The sequence below is a fragment of the Sceloporus undulatus genome, chromosome 1 (genome assembly GCF_019175285.1).
Source record: "Sceloporus undulatus isolate JIND9_A2432 ecotype Alabama chromosome 1, SceUnd_v1.1, whole genome shotgun sequence".
In the NCBI taxonomy this organism is placed as follows: domain Eukaryota; kingdom Metazoa; phylum Chordata; class Lepidosauria; order Squamata; family Phrynosomatidae; genus Sceloporus; species Sceloporus undulatus.
In genome coordinates this window covers 1,402,843-1,423,257 of record NC_056522.1, presented here as the reverse complement: position 1 = coordinate 1,423,257, position 20,415 = coordinate 1,402,843, and the positions used below count along the sequence as shown (strand labels likewise).

The window sequence follows — 20,415 nt, the reverse complement described above, 5'->3', positions numbered from 1 at the left end:
CAAACTACAAATCCCATGATTCTGTACGATGGACGGAAACATGACAGTTGAAGTGGCATCCAACTGCATTATTTCTAGAGTGCAGATGCACCCTTCTTCTCCCTAGGTCTCATCAGTTTTCACTTTCACTGCAGTGGCTCAATGTTATGAAATTGTGGGATTTTGTGGGGTGTTTAGCTTTGTCAGAGCGCTCCAATGCCATAACAAACTACAAATCCCATGATTCTGTACGATGGACGGAAACATGACAGTTGAAGTGGCATCCAACTGCATTATTTCTAGAGTGCAGATGCACCCTTCTTCTCCCTAGGTCTCATCAGTTTTCACTTTCACTGCAGTGGCTCAATGTTATGAAATTGTGGGATTTTGTGGGGTGTTTAGCTTTGTCAGAGCGCTCCAATGCCATAACAAACTACAAATCCCAGGATTCCACAGCATTGAGCCATGGCACTTAAAACAGGTTATTTCTCATAGAATCATAGAGGAGACCCCAAAAAGGGCCCCCCAAAATAAAGGGGAAGGCATGAATGAGGGCCAGTGCGGCCTAGTGGTTAGAGCACAGGCCTAGGAGACCGGGGTTCGAATCCCTGCTCAGCCATGCTGGGTGGCCTTAGCTAAAGCACACTCTCTTAGGGACAAAGGAGTGTGTGTGTGAAGTGTTTAGACCTAGGTGTGTGAGACAGGTGTGTGTGTGTCTGTGTGTGTGAGAGAGAGAGAGGTGTGTGTGTGTGTGTGTGGTTAGGGACAGGTTGTATGTGGGAAACAGAAGCTATAATGTTATATCTGTGTGATGTGTGAGCGAGAGAGAACTATTTGTGTGTGAGTGTGTGAGGGAGAGTACTGTTTGTGTATGTGAGAAATAAGGCAAGTGCTGAGAGACTGTGTAACAAACACCTTGAAGACTTAAAGTCGGTCTGAAAAGGTGTTATAAAATCTCTCTCTGTTCTGATCACACAGACTGACTGTGTCATAAAATGAACATATCTTTTAATGCCTAGGCATGTGTGTGTGAGAGAGAAAGAATTGCTCAGGGACGCACGCTAGAGTCAAAGATATGTGTATGAAAGGGGGGGGAACAAACAAACCAGGGCGTGCGTATTGTGTGTTGTTTGTGTTGTGTGTTGCGTACGTGTGAGAACGATGAACCCGTCGGGCGCTAGGACCCGGCTGGCTCCCCGCTTTCGCCTCGGCGACGGTTGACGCGGCTCCTCCTCCTCCTCCTTCCCTCCCTCCCTCCCTCCCTTCGGAGCCGAACGCTTCCGAAGATTCCCGAGCGCCTCCGAACGAGCTGATGCTTGCTGCAGTGGCAGGCGAGGCCTCCTCTTCCTCCTCCTCCTCCTCCTCCTCCTCCTTCCTTCTTTCCTTCCTTCCTTCCCAGGGCGAAGCCGAGCGAGGAAGCGGCGGCAGCAGCAGCAGCAGCGGGCAAAGCCAGGAGCAGGAGGAGGAGGAGGAGGAGGAAGATTAGGAACCCCCCCCAAAGGGAACCATCCAGACTGAACCCCCCCTTCACTCTTGCAGCAGCAGCAGCAGCAGGTAGAACAAAACGAAGGCTGGCATTGCCCCTTTGGGGTTGCTTTTGCAGCTGACATTTGCCTCCTGGCTTCCTCCTGGGGAAGAGATGGGAAGGAGGCAAAGCGCTAGCAGCCCCCTCTCTGCCAATGCAACCCCCCCAAAAGCCCTGCTTGCTTGCGTCACTCCTGTCTCTCTCCCCCCCCCCCTCGGTTTTTGCAAAAGCTGCAGCTGCGGGGTTGCCTTGTTGCAGGGCATGGCAGGGCTCCTCTCTTCCTGGGTTTGCAAATGCAGCCCCCGCCCATTTCCTGACCCCCCAAAACAAGTTCAAGGGAAAGGGGGGGGAGGAGGAGGTCGCAGCACAAACCACCACCCCCCCCGAAAATCCCAGGGGAAACTTGGACTGCTGCCTGCCTTTTGCAGCCGGGGGGGGGGAGGGAGGGAGAAGGAGGCTGCCAAGAGGAAAGGGGGGAGCGGGAGGAATTTGGGGGTCCCCCCGTGTCTTTCTGGGGGGGGGGCTCGCGTGCACTTTCCCGTCCGTCCCCCCTTTTAAAAATGCACAACAATCGCCTCATTATTATTATCATCACCATCATCATTATTTTTATGATTGTTTTGCAGACGTCTGTTTTCCTTTCTCTCCAGAGGGATTTGCACAATTTGCAACGCACACACAATTTTGCAAATGCATGTCTGTGTATGTAAATGCAAACACACACACACACATTTTTGAGGGGGGGTAAGGAAAGGTGAGCGGGGGCTTCTTCATCCCTGCCTTTGCAAAAAAACAAAGGGGGGGTTAAAATTGGGCGTGAGGTGGGGGGGGTTATGCAGGCAAATGGCAGCCTGGCATGCCCAGTCGAGGGAAAGGGGGGGGAGGGTCTGTGCTTGAGGCCTCTTTCTTCTCCCCCCCTGTGCCCCCTACTTTTGCAAGGAGAGGGGGGTTGCCTTGCAGGGCGCCCCCAGCTCCAAGGCCCCCCTCCTTTGGCAGAAGAGACCCACCTGTAGCAGCAGAAAAGGCAAGCCCTCCCCCTTCTTATGCTTTTGCAAAATGGTGAGATTTGGGGAGGGGGGGTCTTCTCTGGAGGCGGAGGCCAGGATGCCAGGCGCGCGGCCGATTGTTTATCGGCCCTCGTCGGGGGCGCGCTTTTTGCCCAGGGAGGGGGCTCCTCCTGGCACACCTTCAGACCCCTCCCTTTCTTTCCTCCCCCCAAATAAGATTGGGAGGAGGGGCCAGTGTGTGTGTATGTGAGTGTGTAAGGGTCTCCTGCCCCCCTTTTGGGTGAGGAGGGAGAAGCAGTGCCCTTGAAGGCAGCTGGTGAAGGGCAAACTGGGCAGGGGCCTGTGTTTTTTAGGGGGGGAGTGGGTCTTTCCCTTTTCCAGGCCAAAGTGGAGAAGGGGAGACCCCCCTTTGCCCCCTCCCTCCCTCCCTGCCCCCCCTTTGCACAATAATCCCCATCCCTGCCAACCTCCCTCCCCCCCCCTTTGCGTGCTTCCTAGCCCAGGACTGGCATCATGCCAGGCTGCCAGCTCCTCCTCCACCTCCTTTGCTCAAAGCCAGCCCTAGTTGTGTGTGTCTGTGTGTGTGTGTATTTGTGTATATGTGTGTGGGGGGGTCACTGGTATTTCCTTCCAACCCTGTGCCAGCCTGACCCACTGAACTGGGGGTGCAGAAGAGGAGGGCATGGGGATGGCACACAGCCCTCAAGAGGCCAGGGAAAGGGTGCAGCAGCATGGCTGGCTTCTCTTTTTGGGCGGTTGGGGGTGGAAAGGCTTTCTTTTTTGGTTCTGCGCCTCATAGCTGTCACTTGTGGGGGGTATTGCGGGCATCATGGACCTCTTTCCTAGCTTAGGACGCTGGGGAAGGGGAAAATACCAACACACAGTGGGCATCTGAGAGACCTCAAGCCCTTGCTTCTGTTAGCCTTTCTGGAGGGCACAGGACCCCCCTTGCTGGCTGCCACCCGTGGTTTATGAAAAGCTGTCCCCCTGCCCCCCTTGCATCACCTCCTCCCCATCATATGTGCTCTTTGGCTGGCATGGTCCCCGCTCCTGTTATGGAGGGATATCCTGCTTTATCAGCCCTCGTCACCCCCAGACAGCGGTCAAGGCAAGTGGCCTGGCGTCCAGTGTCTGCCCTGCTTCCAAGGCTGGTGTGGGGGAGATTGGTTCCCCTTTCCCTCAAATGCCCCTTGCCTGTGTTGGCATCCGCAGGCGCCTCTTTTGCAGCCCCCTCCCCTGCCCTTCAAGCTCTTGCCAGAAACATTTCATCTTGTGTGTGTGTGTGTCGGGGGTGGTGGTGATGGTGGTGGTAGTGGTGAGCTTTCTCTAAACCATTTTTAAACCATCCGTTCCCCCTTCTTTCTCTTCTAGTGCATCCATCATCCAACCCCAGCAGCCTCAGCAGCAGCTGGCTGGGCATTTTTGAGGAATCCTCTCCCTGGTACCCCTGGGTACCTTTCTGCACCACCTGGGAGGGGTGCCCCCTTCTTTGAGTGGTGCAGCTTGGCTGTGGGAAGGGTCTTGCCCCCCTCACCAGCCTTGGCATCTCTACCCACCTCCCTTAGGCCTCCTCTTGCCTGCCTGCATTTGGAGAGGGGCAGAGAGGGAGGTTGGTCCCTCTGAAAGCCTCCCAGGGATTCTTCAGGCCCTGAAAGGGGGCTGACAAGTCAGGGAGGGGGCTGACCTTTTGTGGGCCAGGGATTTGTCAGTGGGGGGTGGCTGGGGGGGCCTAGTGGCGTCCAATAACCCCTTGCATGCTGGGTCAGCTGGAAACATCCTGGCGGGAGTCCTTTCTTCCCCCAATTAGATGTCTAAAAACATTTGAGGGGGATAATGGATGGGGCTTGTCTTTGGAGAGTAACTTTGGCTGGCGGCAATGGGGCTGGAGGGGAAGATTTTCAGGGACCCCCACCCTTCATCCCTTGAGTAGCAGGATTAAATTCTGGGCCGAGCTGCTTTTTGGCTTAGATAATCTCCAAATTTCTCAGGGCCTTAGAAGGAACCAAACTGGATTTGTCTTGCAAAATGGGGCGGGGGGCAGGGAGAGGCGTACGGAAGGAATGTTTGCATTTAGAAACTTGGCAGCAGCGTCCGGCAATTTGTGCAGAAACTTCCTTCGCAGGGCCTCGCGAAAGGTCTCCCCCGATCCTACTTCTCCAAGGGCTCGCAATAATTTGTTTTATTTGAAACCCACCCGATCCGTCTTTTCTTCCCTGCCAGGGCCTGGGTTGTGTGTTGCTGTTGTTGCTGCCTGCCTGTGCCCACTCTTTTGCTGCCTGGTGGAGTGCCTTGCCAGTGGTCCCCAAGTGAGCTTCTTTCCAAGGGAAAGGCCATGTGCCTGTGAGTGTGTTGTGTGTCAGGGGTGAGATGGTGGTGTCTCCATTAGGGGGGCCTTTCCCAGCCCCGGGCAAGCGGAGGGCAGACAGGTTGTGACCTCCGCAGAGGACCTCCTGACCTCTCCACCTGCAAGGAAGGCTGGCAGGCGGCAGCGTCTGCAGCTCTGGCGGGCGGCCTGTCATTCTTCCAGGCCTTGAGGAGAGTCCCCCAAGGAGTTCCCCGGAGGAGTTGCACAAGGGAACTGGGTTGCCTACATACAACCGCATGGGGTCAGCTTCGGGCACAGCGCTCTTTGCCAGAGCTGGCTGGGCGAGTCGATTGCTTCTTCCCTGCTGCTTTTTGGGGGAGTGGGGGATTTGGGCATGTGAGTGGAAACTGGCATGTGACATAGAAAAATGCCCCGTGTGCCATCCTAGAGTGCCATCCTGTTCCTTTTGCAGTGCCTCTTCCCTGCCAAAGGGATGCATGCAGTGGCTGCAGTGAGGGGTAGAGGCAACACTCTTGTGAGGAAGGCACTTGGCCTCCGGAAACAAATTCATTTATTTTGAACCAAATTCCAAGTGGAATACAGGTTGCCGCTCCTGTATCCGAAATGCTGGGACCAGTAGTGCTTGAGATTTTGGATTTTCCCCCATATTTTGAAAATGCATAATTAGTTATCTTGGAGATGGGATCCATGTTGAAACATGAAATTGGTTTATGATTTGTATACATCACATATGTGTAGCCTGAAGGTAATTTTATACATCATATTTGTTAGCAATTTTGTGCATGAAACCAAGTAAAGGTACATTGAGCCAGCGGCAAGCGAAGGTGTCCCTCCCTCAGCCGCTCATGTAGATGATTTGGGAGTATTTCAGATTCTGGAATTCCGAATAAGGGATAGTCAACCTGTAATCATGTTCAAGAGAAAAGGTTACTCTCTGCCACCTCTAGTACACCTCCTAGTGCCATCTGAACAGCTGTTTGCAGCAAATCTGGCCTGATCATTGCTTCCACCTGCCAAAACGTTGTTTTCGAAGCGCTGTGCCCGTTCCCACGGCCAGACACGGTCACCATCCCAAGCCAAAATCTTGGCACCAGAGAGAGTAACACTCCTGCACATCCCTTGAATTTCCATTTAAATAATTTTCTGTGTCCTGGTGGATGATTCACTCAGCATTTAATGGCAGTAATGATTGTTTAAAATAATTTTACCTGGTTTTAAAGTACTGACATTTTAGTGTAGTATCATGAGATGTGTCTTGTTTTAATTCATGATGCGAGCCACCTTGGTCCACTGTTGGGAGAAAGATGAGAAGGTAATTCATTAAGTAGTGACACTTTCTTCTGAACAAACTGCAAATGGGTTTGTTTATCCGCTGCCTTGCATAAAGTGGAGGCAGAAGTGTCTTGAAAGAGGGCAAAGCTGAGTGAAGTCTTGAAAAAGGGCAAGGCTGAGTGAAATCCATGGTTTAAAGTCCCTGTTGAATAAAAGTGGCTGGGTTGCTTCTGCTGGCCAGTCTGTCCATGTTTCCAGTCCTCAGCGCCTGTTAGCTGCCCCGCTGCGTTCATGGGCCTCTCTCTGCTGAGTTAGGGAGTCCTCCTTGCACAAGGACATCTCCAACATGTTTGCACAGCAAAGCCTTGTGCAGGGATTTGCACAGTGCTGTGTGTGTGCATTGCCGTTCTGGATGGTTGTGCGAGCGAGCACCCTTGCTTCAGAGGTACCGCGACCCACATTGTTGTCAGGAGTGCTGGGTTTTCCTTTTTGGAAGCAGCTGTGGGAAACTCCTTTCCCTTTGTCGCGGAGGCCTGGGATGTGATTGAAAACAAGCCCTACGTGATGGAGGCTTGTACTTCCTGCAGCCTCTTCCTCCTCCAGGGCGTTTTGGAGAGGTTTGCACTAAGAGCCTCTGAGGATCCCCTGGGAAGCCGGGCTGAAGTCTTTGCCAGCGCGCTCCGGGTGGTGCGATGGCAGAGGCGAGGAGAGGCGGGCAAAACTCTGCCGGGGTCGGGAGCTGCCTCTTTCTCCCATGGTCTCACTTCCTCCATGGTCTCTGCACCCTTGTTGCTTTTTCCCTCCTGCTCCCACGCTGTGTGTTGGCGTGGCTACTCCGGTGTAAAGCACCATTGGGATCTGGATCTTGGTCTGGGAGCTTAAATGTTTGGCAAAAAAAGAAGTTTATAGCTGCACCGTGACCATCTCTCTTGCTGTGTGTGTGTGTTTACATTCATGGCTGCACGTGAATGTGTTCAATAAATCCTAGATGTGTGGCAGGTCAGTGGGATGGATGCCAGGCCTTGGAGAGCCCAGCCTGGCCTGCATTTGTTCCCTGTTTCTTGGCTTATAGCCTTTCTCGCTCGGGTGCCTGGTATGTGATTGGTTCACCTTGCTGCTTGATCCATTGCTACCTGCCCTGCAGCCCAACAACACAGGCCTGCCAGCTTGCTTGTTGTTATGTGCCTTCAGGTCACTTCCAACTTATGGCAACCCTAAGGCATGGAGATTTCTTGGCAAGATTTGCTTGGAGGAGATTTGCCATGACCTTCCTCTGAGGCTGAGAGTGTGTAACTTGCCCATGGTCACCTAGTGGGTTTCAGGGCCAAGGCCTCCAAAATTGTAGTCCAACACTCAAACCACTATGCTATGCTGCTGTGGGCATTTTAGATCGGTTTCTGTGGACATGGAAGGGCCTACCTGGCACCTTCCTGCCACCATGAGGAGAGGCACTTTGCCTTCTCACCCGCAAATCACCTGTGACCCCATTGGGCTGCTTGGCTCAGTTTCAGGTTTCTCTGGCTGCATCTGCACTACAGAAATAATCCTGTTTGACTGTACTTTAATTGCCAAGCTTAGTGCTAAGGGATCCTGGGAATTGTAGTGTGTTGTGACATCAGAGCTCTCTGACAGAGAAGGATAAATATCTCCCAGAATTCCATAGCATTGAGCCATGGCAGTTAAAGGAGTGACAAATTGGATTTATTTCTGCAGTGCGGATGCAGCCTCAGATTCTGGAAACTAATAACACCCAATGGTCCACAGCTGCAAATTTATCAATAGTGATCTTTCAGGAGAGGTAGAAAATTGATTTTCTCCATCCATCCCTGCGGTGGGAGGTTGGTACTGCTGGCATAATGGGCGTTGTGCAGAAACCCTGAAACGCCAGTGCCAAATTGACACTGGCTGCCACATGGGTTTGAATTCAAGGTACAGTCATCGCTCCATATCCATGGATTTTTTATCCAGGGATCCAGTGGCCTGACAATATTTTTTAAAAAAATATAAATTCCAATAAGCAAACCTTGATCATTGCATTTTATGTAAGGGGCACCATTTTTCTACACCTCTGTATAATGGGACTTGAGCATCTGCAGATTTTGGTATCCCTGAGGGGGCCCGGAACCAAACCCCAACTGACACCAAGGGACCATGATACTGGGGATGACCCAAACAGCCTGGGAGAAGCACCTTCCCTTCTATTCACCTGCCTGAGGACTGAGGTCTGGGTGGGGGTTTCTTTGCATCCCACCAAAGGAGGCAGGAGAGGAGCAGGGCCTTCTTTGCTGCAGCTCCCTGGTTGTGGGATTTTCTCCCTCTGGAAGACTGATGGCTCCTGACATTGGGTTCTTTCTGGCATCAAGTGAAAGTGTGGCTTTTTAAAATCACAGAATAGAATCCAACATTTGGAAGAGTTCCCCAGAGACCGTCCAATCCAGCCCCCTTCTGCCATGCAGGAGGACACCATCCAAGATGGCCATCCAGCCTCTGTTGGGAAACCTCCAAAGGAGACTCCACCACACCAATCTACGTGGCTTTAAATTGTTTCTAAGTGGTCTTAAATTCTCTTCTTCTCACTTGTTAAGTTATTTAATATGTTCAGCCCTCTGGATCTACGGAGTCTTGATCCAGCCATGGCTTGAAAAAGTATTTTTTTAAAAAATCCAAAAAGCAATGCACAATTTTGCCATTTTAAGTCAGGGGCACCATTTTACTGTGCTGTTGCATATCATAGAATTGGAAGAGACCTCAAGGGCCATCCAATCCAGCTTCCTTCTGCCATGCAGGAACTCACCCCCTGTGACAGATGGCCACCCAGACTCTGGTTGAAAACAGCCTCGAAAGAAGGAAACCACCACACTTTGAGGGAGTGTGTTCCTCTGTCAAACAGCTCTTACTGTCAGGACGTTCCTCCTAACGTTGAGCTGGAATCTCTCTTCCTGCACCTTGCATCCTTTGCTCCATTGTGTCCTAATCTCTGGAGCAGCAGAAAACAAGCTTGCTCCCTCTCAGTACGACATCCCTTCAAATATTTAAACAGGGCTATCATGCCACCTCTTAACCTTCTCTTCTCCAGGCTAAACACTCCCAGCTCTCTAAGTTACTCCTCAGAGGGCTTCATGGTTTCCAGACCCTTCATCATTTTGGTCACCCTCCTCTGGACATGCTTCAGCTTCTCAGCATCCTTTTTGAACAGTGATGCCGCAGCCCAGGTGAGGCTTGACCAAAGTAGAATAGAGTGGCACTATGACTTCCCTTGATCTAGACACTGTATTGATATTGCCTAGAAGTGTCCAGATCAAGGGAACTAATAGTGCTCCTCTATTCTGCTTGGGGACTTAAAAACATATAATAGGCCCTCCTTCGTAGCCCCAGTGGATATGAAGGAGGGCCTATTGTATGTTTTTAACGTGTTTAGCTTTAAAAAACAATAAGAATTGGTCCAATTGGTTTTTAATTATCTGCCTCCCCTGAGAATCTTTAACTACAGGTTGGGATCTAAATACGGTATTCTAATAAAATAAACCTTCCTTCCCTCTTCCTTAGTGGCTTCTTCATATATTCAGAGTGGGATATGGGAAGCCTAGGGAGACCTCCGTTTTGCAACCACCTCCATCCCGTCTCCACAGAGAGGGGTTGCATCTGCACTGCAGAATTAATGCAGTTGACACCACTTTAACTGCCAGAGATCCATCCTGTGGAATCCTGGGACTTGTAGTTCCTTGTGGCACCAGAGATCTTCGACAGAGGTCCTAAACACATTGCAGAAATAATCCAGTTTGAGACTGCTTTAACTGCCCTGGCTCAATGCTAGGAAATTCTGGGAAACTAGTTTTGTGAGACATTTAGCCTTCTCAGAGATACCTCTGGTGCCAGAACAAACTACAGTTCCCAGGATTCCCTAGCACTGAACCAGGACAGTTGAAGTGGTCTCAGACTGGATTATTTCTGCTGTGTGTTTCAGACCAGAGAAGGCTATATAGCGCACAGAATGACAGATCCCAAAATCCCACAGGCTTTGGACCCCTGGCGGTTAAAGTGGTGTGTAAGTGCTTTATTTCTGCAGTGCGGATGCAGCCAAGGGCTGACTGGGTTGATCCGCTGACTCAGTTTTTGTGACGCTGAGTCAGCGCCATGCAGCAGGCGATGGGCATGACACAGGTTTTGTCTCTGGGGCTGCCTTGTCTCCTGCTCACTTTTGCTCTTTTTGGGGGTGAGGTGGCCGGAGGGATGCTCTGGGAAGGAGAGGTTGAACTCTGGATCACTGCCTCAGAGAGCAGAAGCCAAGCAGGGCATGCTTTTGGGAAGCATTGCACCACATTTGGTTTTCAAAATTACCTGGAGTGAGTGCAAAGGGCTGCCAAATTTTTAACTGCCTCCCCAAAGGGGTTTCTGAGCACCTGCAGAGCGCGTGCCAGCATTAGATGCGCAGCCACCGCCAGGTTGTATCTTTGGGCGTGGGACGGGAGCTTCCATGTTTTGTTTTTAAGAAGGCAAGCGGAGGCCACGATTTTGAGAGAAGCAGAGGCAGGGCCTGGGGGAAAGAGTTAACCTTTATGGACTTGGACACCCAGAATTTGCTCACTGGCAAGGATACTGGGATTAGTAGCTCAAGAAAGTGTGACAGCTCATCCTTTGCAAAGGAGCCCTTTCCTCTGGTTTTAATGGCACTGAGAGTGAGGAGGACTTTTGCCAGGGGCTAATTATGGATCTAGAGCCAGCATGGTATAGTGGTTTGAGTGTCGGACTATGACTATGGAGCCCAGGGTTTGATTCACGGCTCAGCCAGGAAATCCACTGGGTGACCTTGGGCAAGTCACACTCTCTCAGCCTCAGAGGAAGGCAGTGGCAAACCTCCTCTGAACTCATTTTGCCAAGAAAACCCCTGGATAGGTTCTCTCCATAAGTCAAAAATGACTTGGAGGCACCATAATGACAAACAACAAAAGCAACCCCTATTGATTATTGATTAGTCCATTGGGTAAGGAGACCTTGAGGAGGCTGTGCTTGTTAGTTCAGCCCAGGGGTGTTTCCACACTACACAACCACCGTCTTGTGATTCCACTTCAGCTGCCATGGCCCCATCCTGGGGAATGCCAGGGTTTGCAGCTGTGGGAATCACAGAAGGGTTGCTTCTAATTTTCAACCTGAGAGCACTAGTGCCTCCCCAAAGTGCAACTCCCAGGATTTCATAGAATGCATCCATGACAATTAAAGTGGAATCATAGTGTTATTGTTGTTGTGAAAAGGCTGCAGAGCGAGAGGTAGGGATGGAGAGGAGCTGTATTTGCCAGAGATAAAGATTAGGCTCTGGTCACTCTGAATTAGGTAAGGTTTAGGAGAGAATGGAAAGGTGAGCTCATTATTCTGGACTTTGCATTATTAGTTTGTATCTACAGGTTGAATTTCCCTTCATTGCAAAAATGCCTGATGTTGTGAACTTTTTACTTTTTAAATCTTTGAAACACCTGTATTTGTTTATATCATGTGCATAATGAGGCCCAAGCCTTAACATAACATTCATGTATGTTTCATATATGCCTTAGAGACACATAGCCTGAAGATAATTCTGTGCATAATATTTTTTAACAGTTTTGTGCGTGACACAAATTTTGTGTATATTGTGAGCCTTCAGAATGCAAAGGTGTCACTTTCTCAGCAACTCATGTGGACAATTTTGGAGTATTTTGCATTTCAGACAAGGGAATCTCAGCCTGTATTTTGTATTTTCATTTAGGGCTTTGCCTTTGATGGCAAGAACTGCTGAGCAGCAAGGCTTCTGCCAGCAAGTCCTGCTCTGGGCTGCAAGGAGCTCTCTGAGGCTGCCTAGGGCTGGATTCGGCACAAAAAGTGAAATACGCTTGCCAGCTTTTTAAGTTTTTAGAAATAATAACGCTTCTGGAAATCTGCAAATGGTTTAAACTTTGGTCATCATTGTGTTTGCGATATTGATTCAAAAGCAGTCCCATAAGTGGCTCACCAGGAGCACCTCTTCCCTGGCACGAATGACGCCGTCAAACTGCCTTGAGTGTTTGTGTGAATGTGTTGTTGTGGTCTGTGCATTTGAGCACAGCCTGACTTTCTGAAGGAACCCGAGACCCAAGTAAGGCCTGGGCAGGTATGGCAGAAAGCTGAGGGGTTGGTAGAAGAGAGACAGCCGTGGCATTTTGCGCGATGCCCACAAGGGCTTAACGTGAGGAAAATCCAGGCTCCTCCAGTTAAGCTAGAGGAAGAGACGAGAATACAGAGTCTGGGGCTGCAGCCACAGTTTGACACCACTTTAACTGCAATGGCTCAAAGCTATGGAATCCAGGGATCTGTTGTAGCACTAAAGTTCTCTGGCAGACAAGGCTACATGTCTCATAAAACTACAAATCCCAGGATTCCATTGCATTGAGCCATGGCAGTTAAAGCATTGTCAGACTGGATTAATTCTGCAGTGTAAATGCAGCCCAGAAAGGGAAGGGAACTAGAGCTGTCAGAACGAAAACTGCAGAAGCCATGTGGCTTGCATGGTTGTGTAGAAGAGGGCATTTCACATACGTTGCTCACAGCTAGCTACCAAGGAACACTTGCTGAAATTCCTTCTACACAACCATGCAGGGAATGGAGGTGTCTCCGGTTTTTGTTCTGGCAGCCATCGCACAAGTGTGGGCACGTGTTTTGGGGATTTTGTACTGCACCCGGAGTGGAACTTGTATGGCTCTCCAGTGTATGCTGGACTGCAGCTCCCAGCATTCCTTTGTAGTTAGTTAGGCTGGCTAGTCAGGTGGATGGATCTTACAGCCTGACCAACATCTGGAGAAAAGCATGATTCCCATGACTGGACTATACATAGATGATTTCCTTTGTGTGTTTGTGTTGTACTGTTTTGATTTGGGTTTTCTTTTTAATTCAGCCTAAGTTTCCTGTAGGAGAACTCAAGGCAGAGAACAGTAAGAACTGACAACTCTTTTTAAACAGTCTGGGAAAACTCGAATCAATAAACAGTAGCAGCAGTAAAAGATGGAACACAGAAAAGAAGCCGCCTCTCTTGCGCACGCGTGTGTATGTGTGTGTGTTTTTGTATGTGTGCAATGTTTGTCTGTCTTGGGTGAGAATCATGAAGCTCTCCAGATGCTGTTGAACTGTGGTTCTCATCATTCCTCGCCCCAGTCCATGCTGGCTAGGGTTTGCTGGGAGTTGCAGTCCAAGAGGGCCATATTAGACATCTGAACAAGACGCCTCTCCCTGGATATCAGTATCTAAATGAAATGTTTATAACTTGTCAACTGAGCCAAGCACTTTATGCGCTCTTTGAATTGCCACCAAGTGTGTGGTGGTTTGAGCTGCAAGGAAGCTGTGTGCGCGCGTGCGCTCGCTAGCACACATGCATGTGGTTGGGGTCTCATTTCCTTAGGAATGAGTGTGAGCATTCCTTGGATCAAGTTCTAGTGCTGACTTGGACTGAGGGATGGGGGTAGATGCCCAAATGCAGAAGAAAAGATGGTAGAACCCTTTTCCTTAACCATGTTTTCCCTATTACAAAGTTAGTTGGAAGAGACTTCAAGGGCCATCCAATACAACCCTCTGCTGCCCTGAAGGAAGGTAAAATCAAAGCAGTCCCTGTGGCAGATGGCCATCTTGGCTGTTTAAAATCCTCCAAAGGAGGAGACCCCCCATCTTCCGCTGTTGGACAGCTCTTACTGTCAGGAAGTTCCTCCAAATGCTGAGCTGGGAATCTCTTTTCCTGGAGCCTGAATCCATTGCTCCCTTGGGTCCTAGTCTCTGGAGCAGCAGAAAACAAGCTTGCTCCCTCCTCAACATGACATCCCTTCAAATATATAAACATGACTGTCATGTCACCTGTGGTAGAATTCAAAGATATAGCCGTGTTGAGTCTGTAGAATCAGTATGCAGAGAGATCTTGTAGCACCTTTGAGACTAGGTGAAAGAAAGAAGTCGGCAGCATGAACTTCCGTAGAATGAAATCTATGAAAGCGCATGCTGCCACATCTTCCTGTCACTTAGTCTCAAAGGTGCTACAAGATCTCTCTGTCATGTCACTCTTTAACTTTCTCTTCTTTGGGTTAAAATATAGCTTGAAATATAAGATTAAAATTAAACTGTCTGTAGAATTAAAACTGTATAAAACATCAGTTTAAAAGCATAGATTAAAAGTAGTGCCGTGCTAAAACAGAAAAGCTGTTACGTAAAACAGTCAGTTCCCAGATGCTTGCTGGAACAGGAATTTCTTCACCTGATAGCAAAAGCATGGCAAGGAGAGCGGGGAGCAGCCACCAAAAAGGCCCTGTCTCCTTTGTTCCTAGATCTCCCTCTCCAGGTTGTGGGATTGAGAGAAGCCCCTCACTCAAAGTTACTAGGGGTTGGGCAGACTCACAGAGGGGCAGATGGTCCTTCAGAGAGCCTGGACCCAACATTTATTGACTTGATTTGATTTATATCCTATCTTTCTCCCTATGCAGGATCAAAGGTGGCCCAGAACACTTAACATACAAGGTATGGTTGAATCATTATTTTACACACACACACACACAGAACTAAAAAACCAACTTGAAACATTATTTAAGAGAAAGGTTGGATAATAATAATAATAATAATAATAATAATAATAATAGTAATAATACACAACCTCATCACAAACTCTTTCTTTGACCTCTTAACTCAAGCTCTGTAGGGCTTTTCAGGTCATAGCTGGAGCTGTTACAACAGACCAGTTTGTATGCTCCTGTTAACAGTCCAAGGATCAACATTCAAACAGAAAAGAATTAAAAAGCAGAGGATTAAAATAATATAATAGCACAGATCATAACAGAGATAAAAAAAGCCACCGTGAATCCCTTTATTGGAGAAAAGTGAGATATTAGTAATAATAATAATAATAATGCACAATCCACCACAAACCTTTTCTGCAGCCTCTTAACTCAAGCTCTGTAGGGCTTTTCAGGTCGTAGCTGGAGCTGTGATAAGAACCCATTTGTATGCTCCTGTAAACAGTCCAAGGATCAACATTCAAATAGAATTAAACTATGAACAACACTAAAAGAGTAGCCATTGGCAGGAGCAGAGGAAGCCTGAAGGTTTGCTGCTGGGTATTTTAGGAATTTGAATCGGTTTCTCTGCCCGTGGCCTACTTAGCAAGCGCCATGTGCCAAAAAGCCTCTTGCCCTTTCCACAATTTTTGGCGGGTGCATTCTGCCAGAATGCCATTTCACATGCGCGTTTTCTGCCTGCCGAGTCGCAGTGGCACAGCTGTGTGAAGCTCCCAAATCTTGGCCTTGCTGCTGATGCTGGTGCTGTTTTCTCCTGACTTGGGAATCTGTTGGTGTCTGGACCTGTGCGTCGGCCAGGATGTAAAAGGAGAAACCGAGGCTGGCCTGAGACGTTATGGCCATCCTGAATGGCTGCCCCACGTGAACCGAGAGGCGATCCTGTTCCTCAGGGTTTGTGAAAGCCCAGAAGGGGCTGTGCTCCTTCACACTCTGCATAGGTCTTGCAAGAGCTGCAGCCCCCAAATGCTGCAATAGTCACTCGCTTTGGTGGTTTTAAAAGGAGATTAGAACTGGAGGAGGAAGAGGAGGCTTATGTAATAGCTAAGTGAAAGCTTAGAGCCCGCAACAGTAGTGATTTGAGCATTGGAGTACGACTCTGGAGACCAGAGTTCAAATCCCAGCTTGGTTTATGGAAACCCACTGGGTGGCCCTGGGCAAGTCATAGTCTTTCAGGTTCAGAGGATGGCAGAGGCAAACCCTCTCTGAACAAATATTGCCAAGAAAACCCTTAGGGTTGCCAAAGGTCAGAAATGACTTGAAAGCGCACAGCAACAGTAAGTGGTTGTTTTCGCATCAGGATCTTCTTGGGGTTGAGAAGATCCTGCATTTTTTGCTTTGTTAAAAAGAGCATCCAAAGCAAAGTGCCACTCTCTCAGCCTCAGACCATGGAAAACCCCTGCGTAGGAAATCTGCCCAAGTAGTGGGGGGGAGGTCAGCTTGAAGGCACATCACAACAACAGCCCTGAAGCCCCTGGCTCTCGGATTAATGCATACCTGGATGGTGCTGACTCTAGGCTCTTTTAGTCAAGGAGGCTGAGTTCCAGCAAAGCCCAGCTCTCAGCTGTCAGTTAGAAATGCCAAAAGCCTTTGCCTCCCAAGGGAAAATGCATGCAGAGAATAAATAAAAAAGGCCAGTCAGTCTTAAAGGTGTTCCCTGCAATGGAGTGTGAATGTTTCAGTGGCAAGGCTGGAAATGCCTTTCTCTCAGTCTGAGAGGTGCTAAAGGCTTCATTTGTTTCTTAATGGCAAACATGGCATCCTCATTGTCACCTCATTCCTTGGCTTCTAAGCAAGTGGTCAGGGGCCATCCCTCTGGCTCTGGAAATGTGAACAAGCTTGTAAAATGTGGGATAGACAAGGCAACTGTTACATGGATTTGTCATTGTTTGACCGGCCGAACCCAAAGGATGGTCAGCCATGGCTCCTTTTCATCCTGGAGGGAAGTGACCAGTGGGGTGTCCAGTGGGGCTCTGTCCTGGGCCCAGTGTTATTCAACATCTTTATCAATGACTTGGATGACAGAATTGGGAGCATACTTATCAAATTTGCAGATGACACCAAATTAGGAGGAATAGCTAATACTCCGGAGGACAGGATCAAGATTCAAAATGATCTGAATAGACTAGAAAGCTGGGCCAAAGCTAACAAAATGAAATTCAACACAGAGAAATGTAAGGTATTGCACTTAGGGCAGAAAAATGAAATGCACAGATATAGGATTATGGGTGACACCTGGTTGAATGAAACGACATGTGAAAGGGATATGGGAGTCCAAGTAGATCACAAGTTGAACATGAGTCAACAGTGTGATGTGGCAGCTAAAAAGGCCAATGCATCAATAAAAGTATAGTGTCTAGATCAAGAGAAGTATTCTGTATTCTGCTTTGGTCAGGCCCCACCTGGAATATTGTGTCCAGTTCTGGGCACCACAATTCAAAAAGGACGTTGAGAAACTGGAGCCATGTGTCCAAAGGAGGGCAAGTAAAATGGTGAAGGGTCTGGAAATCATGAAGCCCTATGAGGAGAGACTTGGGGAGATGGGGATGTTTAGCCTGGAGAAGAGAAGGTTAAGAGGTGATATGATAGCCCTGTTTAAATCTTTGAAGGGGTGTCATATTGAGGAGGGAGCAAGCTTGTTTTCTGCTGCTCCAGAGAACAGGACCCAGAACAATAGGATACAAGCTCCAAGAAAAGAGATTCCACCTGAACATTAGGAGGAACTTCCTGAGAGTAAGGGCTGTTCGACAATGGAGCACAATCCTTCCTTGGAGGTTAGTGGAGTCTCCTTCCTTGGAGGTCTTCAAACGGAGGCTAGATGGCCATCTGTCAGGGATGCTTTGATTTGGATTTCCTGCATGGCAGAATGGGCTTGGGCTGGATGGCCCTTGGGGTCTCTTCCAACTCTACGATTCTATGATTATTATTCTATGAAATCCCCTGGAAGTGTGCTCCTTACTCCCAGGCTGTGTCCTCCCCTGACTGGACTGCTTACATCTATTGTGTTTATTTATTTCAAGGATTTATATCCCGCCTTTCTCCCAAAATGGGATTCATCTAGCCTTGCTTATGAACAGAATTATGCAAGCAGGCAATAAGGGATGCAGAAAAAGGTCTTAAGGAATGCATGACAAGGTGCATTTTCTCCCTGTATCATGTTCCCATGTATGGAGATTCTGCTTTTAAACAAGGCAGATGGGGAGTCTCCATTTTGTTTTAAACAGGAATCGGATGTTTTGCTGCAGAGGTGGGACGTGATCCCTGGTGCATTTGGGGGTGCCAGTGTGCCCCCAACCGCAGTTAGCGCCCAGTCCTCATACAGAAGGACATGTTGCTGGATGCGAGTCAGCAAGGCCTTGCAAGAAATCCTGTCTCACTAGCCTTTTAAGAGTTCTTTGGGAGTGTCTGTGAACCTGAGGATACGACGGATCCTGTAGGTGCTGTTGACATGGACTTTGGTGATGTACCCTGAAGGAAAGCCCAGAATGGCTCTCCTTCTCGTTCTGCTGCTGTGATCAGATGGAGACCCTTTTCTTCCAGCAGGCTTTGGGGAATTTAGAAGAAAAGGGCTTTCCTTAGTGCATAGTGCTGCTTTTATCCTTAGCTTATAGGAACTTTAATTCTATGCACAGTTTAAACAAAGTCTATGTTGTTATCTACATATGTTTTTGCTTAACATTTCTTTTTATCTTGCAAACTGCCTTGGGGAAAAGAAAGAATATGAATAAAAAAATTACAGTACCATACACTGCTATACATTTGCTGTCCTTACATGCATTCAAGTTGATTCTGATTTATGGCGTCCCTCTCCTAGGCATTTTTTTATCCTTCAGAAGAGGTTTGCCATGGCTTTTGTGAGGCTGATGGCAAAACAGAGATTCCAGCTTTGGTTTCAAAACGTTCTAGTCCAAGGCTCAGACCACTATACTAGGCTGGCTAGATTAGATAGATAAATACATTGATTGTTAGTTTTCTGTGGGGTTTTCGGGCTATGTGGCCATCTTCTAGAACATGGCCACATAGCCCAAAAAACCCACAAAAATCTATGGATGCCGGCCATGAAAGCCTTCGACTTCACATTTATTGTTGTTAAGGACCTACAAGTCAACTCTAATTTGGACCTCGTTCTTCTGCACTCCTAGTCCAGCACTGAAACCACTACATCCTAGACATAGTGGGATGTTTGCCACCCTTGTCCTCCTCTGAGGCTGAGAGAGTGCGACTTCCCAAGGTCACCCAGTGGGTTTCCATGGCTGAATGGGGAGTCGAACCCGGGTCCTAGTCCAGGGCTCAAACCACTAGCCAACATTGGCTATCAATAATGGACTGAATGCAAAGAGATCTTGTACAGATTTAGTCTCTCTTGTCCAAAATGCTCAGGACCAGGAGTATTTTGGATTTTGGATATTTGGGGATGTGTGGATTTTGGAATATTTGCATATACATAATGAGATATCTTGCAGATGGGATCCAAGTCTAAACATGAAATTTATTTATGTTTCATACACACCTTACACAGCCTGAATATAATTTTATACACAATAATTTTAATAATTTTCTGCATGAAACCAAGTTTGTGTATATGAGACCATCAGAAAGCTAAGATGTCACTCTCTCAGCCACCCATGTGGATAATTTGGGATTTGGAGTATTTTAGATGTCAGAATCCTGGATGAGGAAGACTCGGCCTGTAGCACTTGCAAGACAGTTAGTAGCATTCGCTTTTGCAGAATGAGGGACTAAATAGTGTTCTGGTCTGGAAACCATGCCTTATGAGGAATGACTTAGGGAGCTGGGGTTGTTTAGCCTGGAGAAGAGAAGGTTAAGAGGTGATATGATAGCCCTGTTTAAATATTTGAAGGGGTGTCATATTGAGGAGGGAGCAAGCTTGTTTTCTGCTGCTCCAGAGAATAGGACCCACAACAATGGATGGAAGCTCCAGGGAAAGAGATTCCAGCTCAACATTAGGAGGAACTTCCTGAGAGTAAGGGCTGTTCGACAGTGGAACACACTCCTTCCTCGGAGTGTAGTGGAGTATCCCTCCTTGGAGGTCTTCAAGCAGAGGCTGGATGGCCATCTGTCGGAGATGCTTTGATTGTGATTTCCTGCATGGCAGAATGGGGTTGGAAAGGAGGGCCCTTGTGGTCTCTTCTAACTCTATGATTCTATGATACCTTTGGAGTGGTGTCCTGCTGCCCCTTTCCTCACCACATTGCGGCTGCGGCATCTACATGCCGATCTGATCCAGCGTTTTTCCAGCCCTAAAAAGAGCTGCAAAATGCCGCTCCTTTAGGAGCTGGGAAAAGGGTGCCATTGCTGCTGTGGCAGCACTTTCCAGCGCTCCTTTTGGCATGCGTCATCTGCGTGTCCCAGTGTATGTAATGCCATCCACAGTGTGGTAGAGTGAGTGGCATGACAGTAGCTTAGGGGTGGAGTCGGGGTGTACGTTGTGCGGCTGCCATGCCCCCACTCTGCCCTGAGGCCGGTGTTAAAATGCCAGTCTGTTCAGCATCTAAGTCTGCTTCCTCAGCTGCGCTTTCTGTCTTGGGGTGGGAATAATGGGTTTTAGTATTGTTCCAGCGTGGCATTGTGATGTAAGTGTTGGACTAGTGCTCTGGATACCAGGTTTCAAATCCCAGATCGGCCATGAAACCAGTGGGAGACCTTGGGCATGTCACACTTTTTCAGCCTCAGGGGCAGGCAATGGCAAACCACCTCTGAACAAATCTTGCCAAGAAAACCCCATGATAGGTTTGC

At 48.6% G+C, this 20,415-nt stretch overlaps 1 protein-coding gene across 7 annotated transcripts in view; it reads left to right on the top strand.

Annotated features, from left to right (window-relative positions):
* Positions 1 to 1,365: 1,365 nt before the first annotated feature.
* The window catches only part of DNMT3A (DNA methyltransferase 3 alpha), a 160,789-nt gene continuing 141,739 nt past the window's right edge, over positions 1,366 to 20,415 (top strand). For 4 of the 7 annotated variants that reach the window (XR_006101619.1, XM_042447177.1, XM_042447178.1 and 1 more), the window contains exon 1: positions 1,366 to 1,533. The gene's annotated coding sequence lies outside the window, so the exon portion shown is untranslated. Of the gene's footprint in view, positions 1,534 to 14,574; positions 14,609 to 20,415 lie in introns of all 7 variants that reach the window. The other 3 variants (XM_042447180.1, XM_042447179.1, XM_042447176.1) reach the window with 2 other exon arrangements.